General features: G+C 38.8%; 1 pseudogene; it reads left to right on the forward strand.

Annotated features, from left to right (window-relative positions):
- Positions 1-294: 294 nt before the first annotated feature.
- Positions 295-9434, forward strand: LOC148761658 (uncharacterized; annotated as a pseudogene).
- Positions 9435-12787: the final 3353 nt, after the last annotated feature.

Below are 12787 nucleotides of genomic sequence, written 5' to 3' on the forward strand. Positions count from 1 at the left end.
ATTTATGAAGTGACTCAACATATGGCGAGTGCCCAACAAAGTGAAGGGGATTGCTTGTCAAAGGATCACTTCTCATCACTACCTGATAGGGTCCACCTTGATGTTAAACAGAACGACTTCACCAATTTGCTCAACATATGGGATAAGTGGGGGGCTACCACTCGGGCAAATTTCGATAGGAAATATGGCCACATAGCTCGACTCCTTAAGGTCCAGATAGATGAACAGTTGTTGAAGGCCATTGTGCAATTTTGGGATCCGTCGTATAGATGCTTCGTGTTCAATAAGGTGGATATGGTCCCCACAATCGAAGAGTACTCGGCTTTCCTACAAATCGATCTTGATAATCCGGACAAGATATATTGGAGAGGACAAAAGACCGGACACAAGCAAAAGTTAGCCAAGATAATGGGTATTACCCCAGCGGAAGTTGATCAGAACCTAAGGAAAAAAGGGGACAATGAGTGTATCCCATGGAGTTTTCTACGTAGCTATATCATGAAGCATCGGGACACCGAGCAAGGACAATTTGTGATGGCCTTGGGAATTTACGGGCTAATGATCTTTCCCAAAGTCTTGGGACATATAGAGGTCGGAATTATAAACTTTTTCGAGCAAGTCATCAACAAGGCCAATCCTTCACCCTCTATTCTAGCGGAAACTTTCAGATCATTGAATTACTGTCGAAGAAAAGGGGAAGGACGATTTGTGGGATGTGCACAGCTTCTTTCCATCTGGATAGTAAGTCACTTTGAATGCAAGGTCGATAAGTTCAAAAAGCCATTTCATCCGCAAACCGCCCCTATCAGAGAATTTTGTGAGAGTGAATGGCCAGAAAATAGGACTAAGGAGCAATGGATCTTTAGACTTCGGGAACTCATGAGTGTGGAAGTAACATGGAGAGCTCTGTGGATGCCGCATCACCCGGTCTTGTACAAATGTGGAAATGAACCTTTGGTACCGTTAATGGGGCCATGGGGAGCAATCAGTTACGCCCCAATTATGGTGAGAAGACAATTTGGGTCAGAGCAGTTTGTGCCGATGACACACCGACTTAATACTTTGGAGTTTGCTTATGGAGAGCCGGGTTTTTTGAAAAGGATTGAGGAGATTGAGCAAGCTTGGAAGAAAACCAGCCGAGTTGATCAAGGGAGGTACACCGATGAAGTGACTACCGAATATCAGATATGGCATGACCAACGAGTTAAGGATGTGGTATATCCGAAAGAAGATGCACTACGTGGCCCAGTTGATCCAGAACCACGAGAGGCTTTGCTCGAGAGTGTGTTGGCTTGAAAAAAGTTCGAAGTTGAAAATGCCAGTTGGAAGCAACGGTATGAAGACCTCTAAAAAGAGTGTGAGAAAATGAAAAGAGAAGTAATTGAACAAAGAAAGAAGGTCCGAAAAATAGAAGGGAAGTATGAGAGCCTGAATGGTAAGTTTTCTGCCACAACCAGTGAACTTCAAAGGGAAATACAAGTGAGAGAAAATCGAGGCAATGAACTTTAAGCACACAATGATGGACTAAGAAGTCAAGTGCGATTCCAACAAGAGTCCATCCAATTATTAAGACAGGAGTATGAAGAGCTCGAAGGGGTCATGACGACTTATCAACAGGAATATGAACGCATCAAGCAACAGGGCACCAGAATTCAAGAGTAGGGTGAATTTTACAAACAAGTTTATACAGAGAAACATGACCAGATGGATTACTTGGTTTGGCAAATGAGGGAGGTGGCTTACAAGGCGGGAAGCATGGCTTGGAAAACGGACATATTGAGGAGCTAGGTCTTTCCAGTTGGAAAATAAGAGCAACAATTGATTAAGTATTTAGATGAGGTGTATAGCCATTATAATAAGATTGGTGAATATTTCTAGATGACTCATGAGTTGTAATCAAAGACAAATATCTTATGCAATGGATGACTTTGTTGTTGGGTGTCATGTGACGAATACTTTTAGTACATAATCATTCATACATGCATAAATCATGATTTCATGACAATAAGTATTGTCATATAAAAATAAAGATAATGGGTTCATTCATGCATCGAATATGCATCTAATTCATGTTTATGATTACAATAAGGTTCCAAAATAGCTCGACCACCTAAGCCAAGTGATCAACGTGTTCATAATACGCGTCAGCGAGCAAGGGTCATGGAAGAAGAACAAAGAGAGCGAATGGACAGAATGGAAAGAGCTCAAGAAGAAATGAGAGAACAGTTAGCAAAGATGATGGAATTGATGATAAGTTTCAGTAAAGGAAAAAGAATGATTGAAGAGCCAACTCTGTCAGAAAACCCACCAGCTCAAGACAGTGGAAACCAAAGGGATGATCCACCCTATCCCCTAGGGTTCACTCCACCACATGCCCAAACCGCTCTAAGGGTCCACCCTCAAGTGATGCCATCCATTTATTACAATGCACCACCCCCGATGGGCCATCAACTGACTCATGGGCAATTTGGGCCATATTCTGGGATAAATCCTGCTGAACCAATACACGTCCCAGATTTAGACGATCCAAAAGAGCAAGAGAAACTAAGAAAAGACTCGTTACAAATAGGAGAAAATGAAAAAGACCAAAAAAAGTACGATTTGTTGGAAGAGCGTCTTCGTGCTATCGAAGGAGTCGATAGGTTTGGTACCATGGACGCAACCGAGCTATGCTTAGTGCCGGATGTATTGATCCCTGCCAAGTTCAAGGTTCCGAAATTTGAAAAATATGATGGAACAAAGTGTCCTATGGCACATATTACCATGTATTGTTGGAAGATGGCTGCACAGTCTCACGATGATAAGTTACTGATCCATTTTTTCCAAGACAGCTTGACTGGGTCAACTGCTTGGTGGTACGTACAGCTAGATCAAAATCGTATTAAGACTTGGAAAGACTTAGCAAGAGCCTTCATAGCCCAATACAAGCATGTGGCTGAATTAGCTCCTGATCGGTTGTCATTGTAGACTATGAAAAAGAAGCAAAGCGAGAACTTCAAGGAATATGCCCAAAGGTGGAGAGATACAGCAGCGCAAGTTCAGCCACGTCTCACTGATAAAGAGATGACTGTGTTGTTCATAAACACACTCCGAGCTCCATTCTATGAGCGCTAGATCGGCAATGCCACGAAAAACTTTACAGATTTGGTCTTATCAGGAGAAATAATAGAAGGAGCTATCAAAAGTAGAAAATTTGAAGGGCATGAAGTTGTCAGCTCAAAGAAAGGGAATGCGCCCAAGAAAAAAGAAGGGGATGTGCAAGCAGTCGATCACGACAGCCAACAAGCCCACAACTTTAACCCATATTACCCGTACCCCCCATACCAACCCTTCTATCCGAACATAGGCAACATCACACAAAACCCATATGTGTACCAACCTGCCCCGCAACCAACGTTTCAGACCAATGTTCTTCCACAAACTCCACCAGCAAGACTGGTAGCTTCAACCAATAATTCTGGTCATAGTCAAAGAGGACCTAAAACTATCCTAGAAAAATCAAAGTTTGATCTTATTCCAGTCCCTTACACTACATTGCTGCCATAACTCATAGAAAATTGACTCTTTGCTCGAACCCCTTTAGAACCACTCCAACCACCTTTCCCGAAATGGTATGACCGGAATGCACATTGTGATTACCATTTTAGAATTCAAGGGCACTCCATTGAGAATTGTACTGCTTTAAAACATAAAGTCCAAGTGCTCATTAAAGCAGGACTTTTAAATTTTGTCAAAAAAGACAGTTCAAGTGTTTATGGGAATCCTTTACCTAATCATGGAAGACCGACAGTGAATGCCATACATGAAGAGATGATGCGAAGGGTGAAAAAAAGTATTGATGAGATTCAAACGCGAATGGATAAAGTGTTTGAGGTGTTGTCCAAGATAAATACCATCACTCCAGAATCAATTGACACAAAGGAATTGAGGCATGATCTCGCTTATTCTTGCAAATTTCATACAGGGGTAATTGGGCATTCCATTCAAAATTGTGATAGCTTTCGTTGTAAGTTGCAAGAATTGATGGATTCATCGGTAATTGAGTTTTATGAAGAAGCCAAAGAGAATTTGGTCAGAACCATAAATGGAGACACCCCACCTGAAGTGGCATCAAGTTCATTCGGGGTGAACAAACCTAAACCTCTCACCATCTTCTATGAAGAAAACAAGAGCCCTATGAATGATACATCCCCTACCATGATCAAAAGTGGTATTACCATCGAAGTTCCCAGCCCGTTCCCTTACAAGAGAGATAAGGCTGTCCCATGGAATTATGAGTGTAATATTTTGGGCACAGCTTCATTCGCCCCCCAAACATCTTTTGAAGATCTAACTGGTGTGGGGGGTATAACGCGAAGTGGGCGATGTTATTCCCCTGAGATAGCGGAAAGAGTTAGAAAAGGGAAACCTGCACAGGGAGAGGGAGGCCTGAAGAAAGCAGATACCTTTTTCAAGGATCAAGTTGTCGAATCTGTAGTTGCTCCGAACAATGAGGTCAAAAATCCTATTACCGAGAAAGAAGCGGGTGAATTTCTTAAGTTTATCAAACACAGTGAATACAGTGTGGTAGAACAATTAACCAAAATGCATGCTCGCATCTCACTGTTGTCCTTGCTTTTGAATTTGGAAGCACACAGGAACGCACTGCTTAAAGTCTTAAACCAAGCTTATGTGTCACAAGATATATTAGTGGAAAAGTTAGATCACATTGTGGGGAACATTATAGTGGGGAACTTCATTGCCTTTAATGATGAAGAAATCCCATCGGGTGGTCGAGGAAGTAACAAAGCTCTGCATATTACCATCAAATGCAAGGACCATGCCGTACCTAGGGTCTTGGTCGACAATGGTTCAGCATTAAATGTCATGCCTCGCTCTACTTTAACCAAGTTGCCAGTAGATGTGTCTTATATGAGAACCAGTCGCATGGTTGTAAGGGCCTTCGACGGGACCACAAGGGAGGTGGTAGGGGACATTGAACTACCGATAAAAATTGGCCTTGCATTTTTTAGGTCCAATTTCAAGTCATGGACATTGCCCCGTCATACAATTGCTTGTTAGGGCGTCCATGGATTCATATGGCGGGAGCCATACCATATTCCCTTCATCAAAAAGTTAAATTCATAGCTGAGGGCCAACTGATAAGTGTATCTGCGGAGGAAGACATACTGGCTATTCAACCATCATCTGCTCCCTATGTAGAGGCAACAGAAGAAGTCCCAGAATGCTCTTTCAGATCTTTTGAATTTGTTAATGCTACTTATGTGGGGGAAAGAGAAGTGATACCGACTCCTCGTTTGTCAATAGCAACTAAAATGAGGGTTAAACAGACAGTGGGTAAAGGATGCCGTGCCGGTTTGGGGTTAGGAAAAAATTTACAAGGAATTAACCGTCTTCTGACTTCAATAAAGAATGAAGAAAGGTTTGGTTTTGGGTACAAGCCTACCAAAGAAGAGAGAAGGAAACTGGCAACTCGAAAGAAGATTAAAAGGATGGCTCAACTTGAGGGAAATGAAGAAGAATTTGGGGAACAGATAATCCCACACTTATATGAGACTTTTCGCTCTGCAGGTTTCATTCATCCCGAAGCACCAACAAAGGTCAATCAGGTTCTACGGATGTTTGATGAGCTATTAATCCATATGATCAAAGATGAAGAACCTAACGAGAAGGTCCCTATGGTGTATCCAGTACTGCTAAGAGAGGAGCTAAGCAATTGGATAGCCACGGAATTGCCCATCATCTTTAAGTTTTCAAAAATGTAATGAACAATTTTATCTAAATGCCTATCCCAAGGGTGTTAAGAGTAATTTCTTGTTTAAGTAGGGCTTTCTGTTACCTTTATCATTCAAATAAATGACAGTGCATAATGTGTTTCATAATTCATCAATTTTTTTGCATATTTCCTTTCACCTATTCTTTTAGCCAATAATTACTTACCCATACACGCGTCCAACTTTACCTGTTTGCAGGTCTTTAAATAATGAACACGAAGACAATCTAGACAACGATTTGAATATCGATTTTGAGATGATTCTGAACGTTGATGAATTGAAAAATGAAGAGGAGGTGGATGATTATGGCTTACCCCCTGATTTGTCGAGAATATTGGAACAGGAGGAAAAGGAGATTTTACCTCATCAGGAACTCACAGAAATGATTAACCTCGAAAATGGGGAAGAGAAGAAAGAGGTTAAGATTGGCACCTCGCTGTCATCTGATGAACGGCAGAAGCTAGAAAAACTGCTCTGTGAATATGTGGACGTGTTTGCTTGGTCATATCAGGACATGTCAAGTCTTAATATTGACATTGTTGTCCACAAGTTGCCTTTGAGATCAGACTGCAAGCCTATTAAACAAAAGTTGAGAATGATGAAGCCAGAAATGTTGCTGAAGATTAAAGAAGAAGTAAAAAAGCAATTTGATGCTAGATTCTTAGAGGTGGCTAAGTATCCTGAATGGGTGGCTAATATAGTTCCAGTTCCTAAGAAGGATGGAACAGTTCAAATGTGCGTCGATTATAGGGATTTGAACAGAGCGAGTTCGAAGGATAGCTTCCCTTTACCACATATTGATACTCTTGTGGACAACAGAGCAAAACATGCTTTGTTCTCATTCATGGATGGCTTTTCTGGTTACAATCAGATTAAGATGGCACCTGAAGATATGGAAAAAACAACGTTCGTAACCATGTGGGGAACGTTTTGTTACAAAGTAATGCCATTTGGATTGAAGAATGCAGGCACCACCTACCAAAGGGCAATGGTAGTTTTGTTCCACGATATGATGCATAAAGAGATAGAGGTATATGTGGATGACATGATTGCAAAATCTCATACAGAAAGGGATCATATTGTCAATCTCAAGAAACTCTTCGAGAGATTGCGAAAGTTTCAACTCAAGTTGAATCCTGCAAAATGCACTTTTTGTGTAACTTCTGGGAAATTGTTGAGGTTCATAGTAAGTGAAAAAGGAATTGAAGTGGACTCGGATAAAATACGAGCTATTCAAGAGCTACCACCTCCCAAAACCTAAAAAGAAGTGAGAGGATTTTTTGGGAGGTTGAATTACATTGCTCGATTTATATCCCAGCTCACCTGCAAATGCGATCCAATCTTCAAGCTGCTTCGAAAATGAGACCCAGGAGAGTGGAATGAAGAATGTCAAATAGCCTTTGATAAAATCAAAAAATATCTCACAAATCCACCGATGTCGGTGCCACTGACGGTTGGAAAACCTCTTATTTTGTATTTGACTGTGAACAGGAATTCTATGGGATGTGTATTAGGACAACATGATGAAACTGGAAAAAAAGAACAGGTTGTATATTACTTGAGCAAGAAATTCACGGAGTATGAGTCCAAATATTCTGCGCTCGAAAAGATGTGTTGTGCGCTAGCATGGACCGCCTAGAGGCTCCAACAATACATGTTGTATCACACAACATGGTTGGTGGCAAAATTAGATCCCATCAAGTATATTTTTGAAAAACCTTGCCTGTCTGGAAGAATAGCTCGATGGCAAGTGCTATTGTCTGAGTATGATATTGTGTATGTGTTCCAAAAATCAATCCAAGGGAGTGCCATCGTTGATTTCCTTGCAGATTGAGCTAATGAGGATTATGAATCTGTAAGTTTCGATTTTCCAGATGAAGATTTGATGGTCGTCTTGCACATAGAAAATGATGGTCCCAATGAACTTAATCCATGGAAGATGTATTTTGATGGAGCATCCAATGCTTTGGGGCATGTAATTGGGGCAGTGTTGATTTCTCCAAATGGAAAGTATTATCCAGCCACAACGAGATTGAATTTCAATTGTGCTAATAATATGGCAGAGTATGAAGCGTTGGTAATGGGATTACAAGCAGCAATCGAGATGAAAGCTGACATGATAGATGTGTACGGAGATTCGGCTTTGGTGATATGTCAAATGAGAGGTGAATGGGAAACTAGAGATTCTAAACTAGTTCCATATAAAAAGCTGGTTACAGAATTAAGCAAACAGTTCAAAGAAATCAGCTTCAACCATTTGCCTCGAGAAGAGAATCAGATTGCTGATGCTTTGGCCACCCTCGCAGCAATGTTCAAAATAAAAGAAGCGGCTGATGTACGCCCTTTTGATTTAGAAGTCCGTGAAGTCTCTACACACTGCTTGAATGTTGAGGAAGAGGTTGATGGTAAGCCGTGGTATCATGAAATCATGCAATACATCAAGCACTAAGCATATCCTGAGAATGCCACAGACAATGACAATCGAACTCTTAGAAGATTAGCAATGAGTTTCTTCCTTAGTGGAGAAGTGCTCTACAAAAGGAGTCGAGATCAAGTACTCTTGAGATGTGTGGATGTTACGGAAGCCAACAAAATAATGAAAGAAGTCCACGAAGGAACTTGTGGAGCTCATGCTAATGGCCATATGTTGGCTAGACAAATTATGAGAGCTAGTTATTATTGGTTGACATTGGAAACAGACTGCATAAACTTTGTTCGAAAATGCCACAAGTGTCAAGTTTACGCTGATAGAATCCATGCTCCACCAGCCCCGTTGCACGTTTTCAATGCACTTTGGCCATTTTCAATGTGGGGAATGGATGTGATTGGGTTTATTACGCCGAAAGCCTTTAATGGACATCGATTCATATTGGTGGCCATTGATTATTTCACAAAATGGGTAGAAGCAGCTTCTTATGCCAACGTGACACAAAAAGTGGTGTGCAAGTTCATCCAAAAGGAGATCATATGTCGATATGGGCTTCTAGAAAGGATCATTACTGATAATGCAAGCAATTTGAATAGTGTGATAGTGAAGGATGTTTGCACTAAATTCAAGATCAAGCATCATAACTCGACAACTTACCGTCCGAAGATGAACGAGCGGTAGAGGTAGCCAACAAAAACATCAAAAAGATTGTCGAAAAGATGACTGAAGTTTATAAAGACTGGCATGAGAAACTTCCTTTTGCCTTGCATGCATATCGAACTTCTGTGCGTACCTCCACCTAGGTAACTTCGTACTCATTAGTGTACGATACAGAAGCAGTTCTACCTGTTGAAGTAGAAATCCCATCATTGAGGGTGTTGATGGAAACAAAATTGGAAGATGCTGAGTGGGTCCACTCCCGCTACGAACAGTTAAATCTGATTGAGGAGAAAAGGCTTACGGCTCTTTGTCATGGCCAGATGTACCAACGAAGGATGATGCGAGCATACGAGAAAAAAGTTCGTCCTAAGCAATTTCGAGAATGAGAGTTAGTTCTAAAGAGAATACTCCCTAATCAAACTGATTTTCGGGGAAAGTGGATGCCGAATTGGGAAGGGCCATATGTGGTAAAAAAGGCTTTTTCAGGAAGAGCTTTAATTTTGGCTGACATGGATGGGGGAGATCTGCCTAATCAGATAAATGCGGATGCGATGAAGAAATACTATGCTTAAAAAAAATTGGAAGGGGTTCGTGCTAAAAACCCGAAAAGGGTAGCTCGTACCTAAAGGAGGAGGCTCATGCTGAAAACCCGAAAAGGGCGGCTTGAGGTCGAAAAGCAGGAAGTTAGAATGGAATTTGAAGATGTCAGCCTAAAGAGAACACAAGATTGAGGTAGAAATACACCATGAATGGAGCTCCACAATTTCACAAAATAGGGGAAGCTAGGGAGTCTGCAACCTACAGATTTGCTCAAAGCATCAAACAAGGACAATTCTTGAAGTCGAATATTAGATTGTTTTCTCTTAGTGGTCTGAGTGTTCATTACTTAAAGATATAATGTTTGCCCTGTAAATTCTTTTTGCCTTGAATTATTTGATTTCTCATATATGAAATTCTCTTTCGCCTCTTTATTTTAACCCTTTCGTTATTTACCATCCCATGATTCACATAGTGATTGTCATAGAAATGAATGATGATTGGTAAAAGAAATAAACTAATTAAGCAAGAAATTACACTCATTGTTTAGCAAAAGACTTAATGATGAAAAAAGAGAATGGTAGAGCCTTGAACCTAAGGCAAAGTCAGATGTCAAAAGAGATGGTACTTAGGGAAAATCTGGAGTTACCTGAATTCTCCAGGAGGAAAGAAAATAGGCAAAGAAGATCGAAAGTTGCAGTGAAAAATCGGATGAAACAAGAGAAGTGTCTTGGAACCTTAATGAATCACAAACATGAAAATCATTCTATCATGTCAATCATGCATACATGCCTAGCCATGCATTCGACAAGAATCAAAATTAATTCATGTCCCAAACGTCGAAGGTATAAAGTCACTCGACCTAAAGTGTTGAGATTGTAAAACTTTGATGGAAGGATTTGAGTTTTTCATTTCATGTTAATCCAATTAAGTTAGCATTAAAGAATTAAATCGAACCTGTTGTGAGATAGGTCGAGCCTAGATTAAGTTTAGAAATTTTAATATTGTTTAAATCGAACCTGTTGTGAGATAGGTCGAGCCTAGATCAAGTCTAGAAATTTTAATTTTGTTTAAATCAAACCTGTTATGAGATAGGTCGAGCTTAAATTTAGTTTAAGAATTTCAATTTTGTTTTAAATCGAACCTGTTGTGAGATAGGTCGAGCCTAGATTAAGTCTAAAAATTTCAATTGTTTAAATCGAACCTGTTGTGAGATAAGTCGAACTTAGATTAAGTCTAGGAATTTTAATTTTGTTTAAATCGAACCTGTTGTGAGATAGGTCGAGCCTAGATTAAGTCTAGAAATTTCAATTGTTTAAATCGAACCTGTTGTGAGATAGGTCGAGCCTAGATTAAGTCTAGGAATTTTAATTTTGTTTAAATCAAACCTGTTGTGAGATAGGTCGAGCCAAGATTAAGTCTAAGAATTTTAATTTTGTTTAAATCAAACCTGTTAGGTCGAGCCTAAATTTAGTTTAAGAATTTCAATTTTGTTTAAATCGAACCTGTTGTGAGATAAGTCAAGCCTAGATTAAGTCTAGAAATTTTAATTGTTTAAATCGAACCTGTTCTGAGATAGGTTGAGCCTAAATTAAGTTTAGGAATTTCAATTTTGTTTAAATCGAACCTGTTTTGAGATAGGCCGAGCCTAGATTAAGTCTAGAAATTTCAATTTTAAATCAAACCTGTTGTGAGATAAGTTGAGCCTAGATTAAATCTAGGAATTTTAATTTTGTTTAAATCGAACCTGTTGTGAGATAGGTCGAGCTTAGATTAAGTCTAGGAATTTTAATTGAATTTGTTCTAATATGGGTCAAACTTAGATCAAGTCTAGAAATTTCAATCGAACTTATTTTGAGATAAGTCGAGCCTAGATCAAATTGATTAAATCAACAGGCTTCGAGATAAGTCAAATGCGGTATTTACGTCTTTGCACTATTCTTGATTCTCAAGAATGTACAAAGAGGGGCAACTGTAGACACCTAAAAAATAAATAAAAAATTAAAATTAAAATAAAATAAAATAAAATATAAAAAAATATAAATAAAGAAAATAATAAAAAAGAAAAAAAAGAAGAGAGGTATGGCTAGGTGTACGCCCAGCCATCCCTTCCCCAACCACCATGCGTGATGGGGCTTTGGCCACTAACTCATTGGTGCCAGAACCCCATTGCCGGGTTGTCCAAATTTTTGGACAACCCAGCTGTTAAAAAGAAACCTGCAAAACCAAAAAAGGGAAGAACCACAGATCAAAAAAATCTACCAGCAACAAGCTACCTTAGCCACAATAGAAAAAGATCCATCCACCAAAAAAACAAAAAACACTCAAACAACAAAAACACAACGATTAACCCAAAACAAAAACCACAATCAAACATAAAAAAAAAAAAACAGAGCAAAAAGAAAAAAAAAAAGAAGATGGAGAGAGAAGAGGAGAAGAGTGCGACGCCGGCAGGGAGAAAGAAGAGAAAGAGAAGGAGGAAGAAAGAAAGAGGAAAAAGAAAGGAGAGGGCAGCGGGGGAAAGAAATGAGAAGAAAGAGAAAAGAAAAAGAAAGAGAGAAAAATGGGGGGAGTGGCTAGGAGAGAAAGAAAGAAAGAAAGAAGAAAGAGAAAGGAAAGGAAAGAAAGAAAGAAAAAAGAAAAAAGAAAAAGGAGAAAGGAGGTGGGGGGCTCCTCACAGTATTGTTTGGAGAAATTTTTGTATATTGTTGTACCTTTGGTGGCTTGCCTTGGCCCACATAGTTTTGTCCTTTTTGAGCTAATCTAAACCTACACAAGGTAAGATCTAACTTGCATGCCTTTTTACTTTAATATTTTTTATTTTTATTCATTGTGGTGGCTTAATTATTTATGTTAAAGACATATTATTAGGAGCATAATGATAATTTAATTAAGATAAAAAATATATTATGTAGAGATTATGTGATATTTCAAAGTAGAAAAATAACAACAAAATATAAAGTGGTAAATGTAAATATGTGTAAATATTTGATAAAAAATAGATATAAACAAATATTCGAAAAAATATAAAAAAAAATACTAAAAAGATGACAATGGTTGTAATAGTATATATATATATATAATTGGGATCAATATTCATATTTAGATACTTGTAAATATAATATATATATATATAAACAAAAAATAAAAATAAAAAACAACGACATGATACAAATATAAAAAACTATAAAAAAAATGAGATGATTGTTTGAGAAATTCCATTTAAGAAAGGCAAAAAGTTGCCTCTTTTAAGTGGATTTTTTTTGGGTGCGAAGTTTGAGACGGATTTTCACCGAAACGTCGGGATAAATCCGAACTCTAAACTCCAATACCCATTAAGTCAAATAGTCATTGTTAAAAAAAATAAATTTACATAATGTTGCATCCA

The sequence above is a fragment of the Theobroma cacao genome, chromosome 7, assembly GCF_053813885.1.
Source record: "Theobroma cacao isolate CCN51 chromosome 7, ASM5381388v1, whole genome shotgun sequence".
NCBI classification, from domain to species: domain Eukaryota; kingdom Viridiplantae; phylum Streptophyta; class Magnoliopsida; order Malvales; family Malvaceae; genus Theobroma; species Theobroma cacao.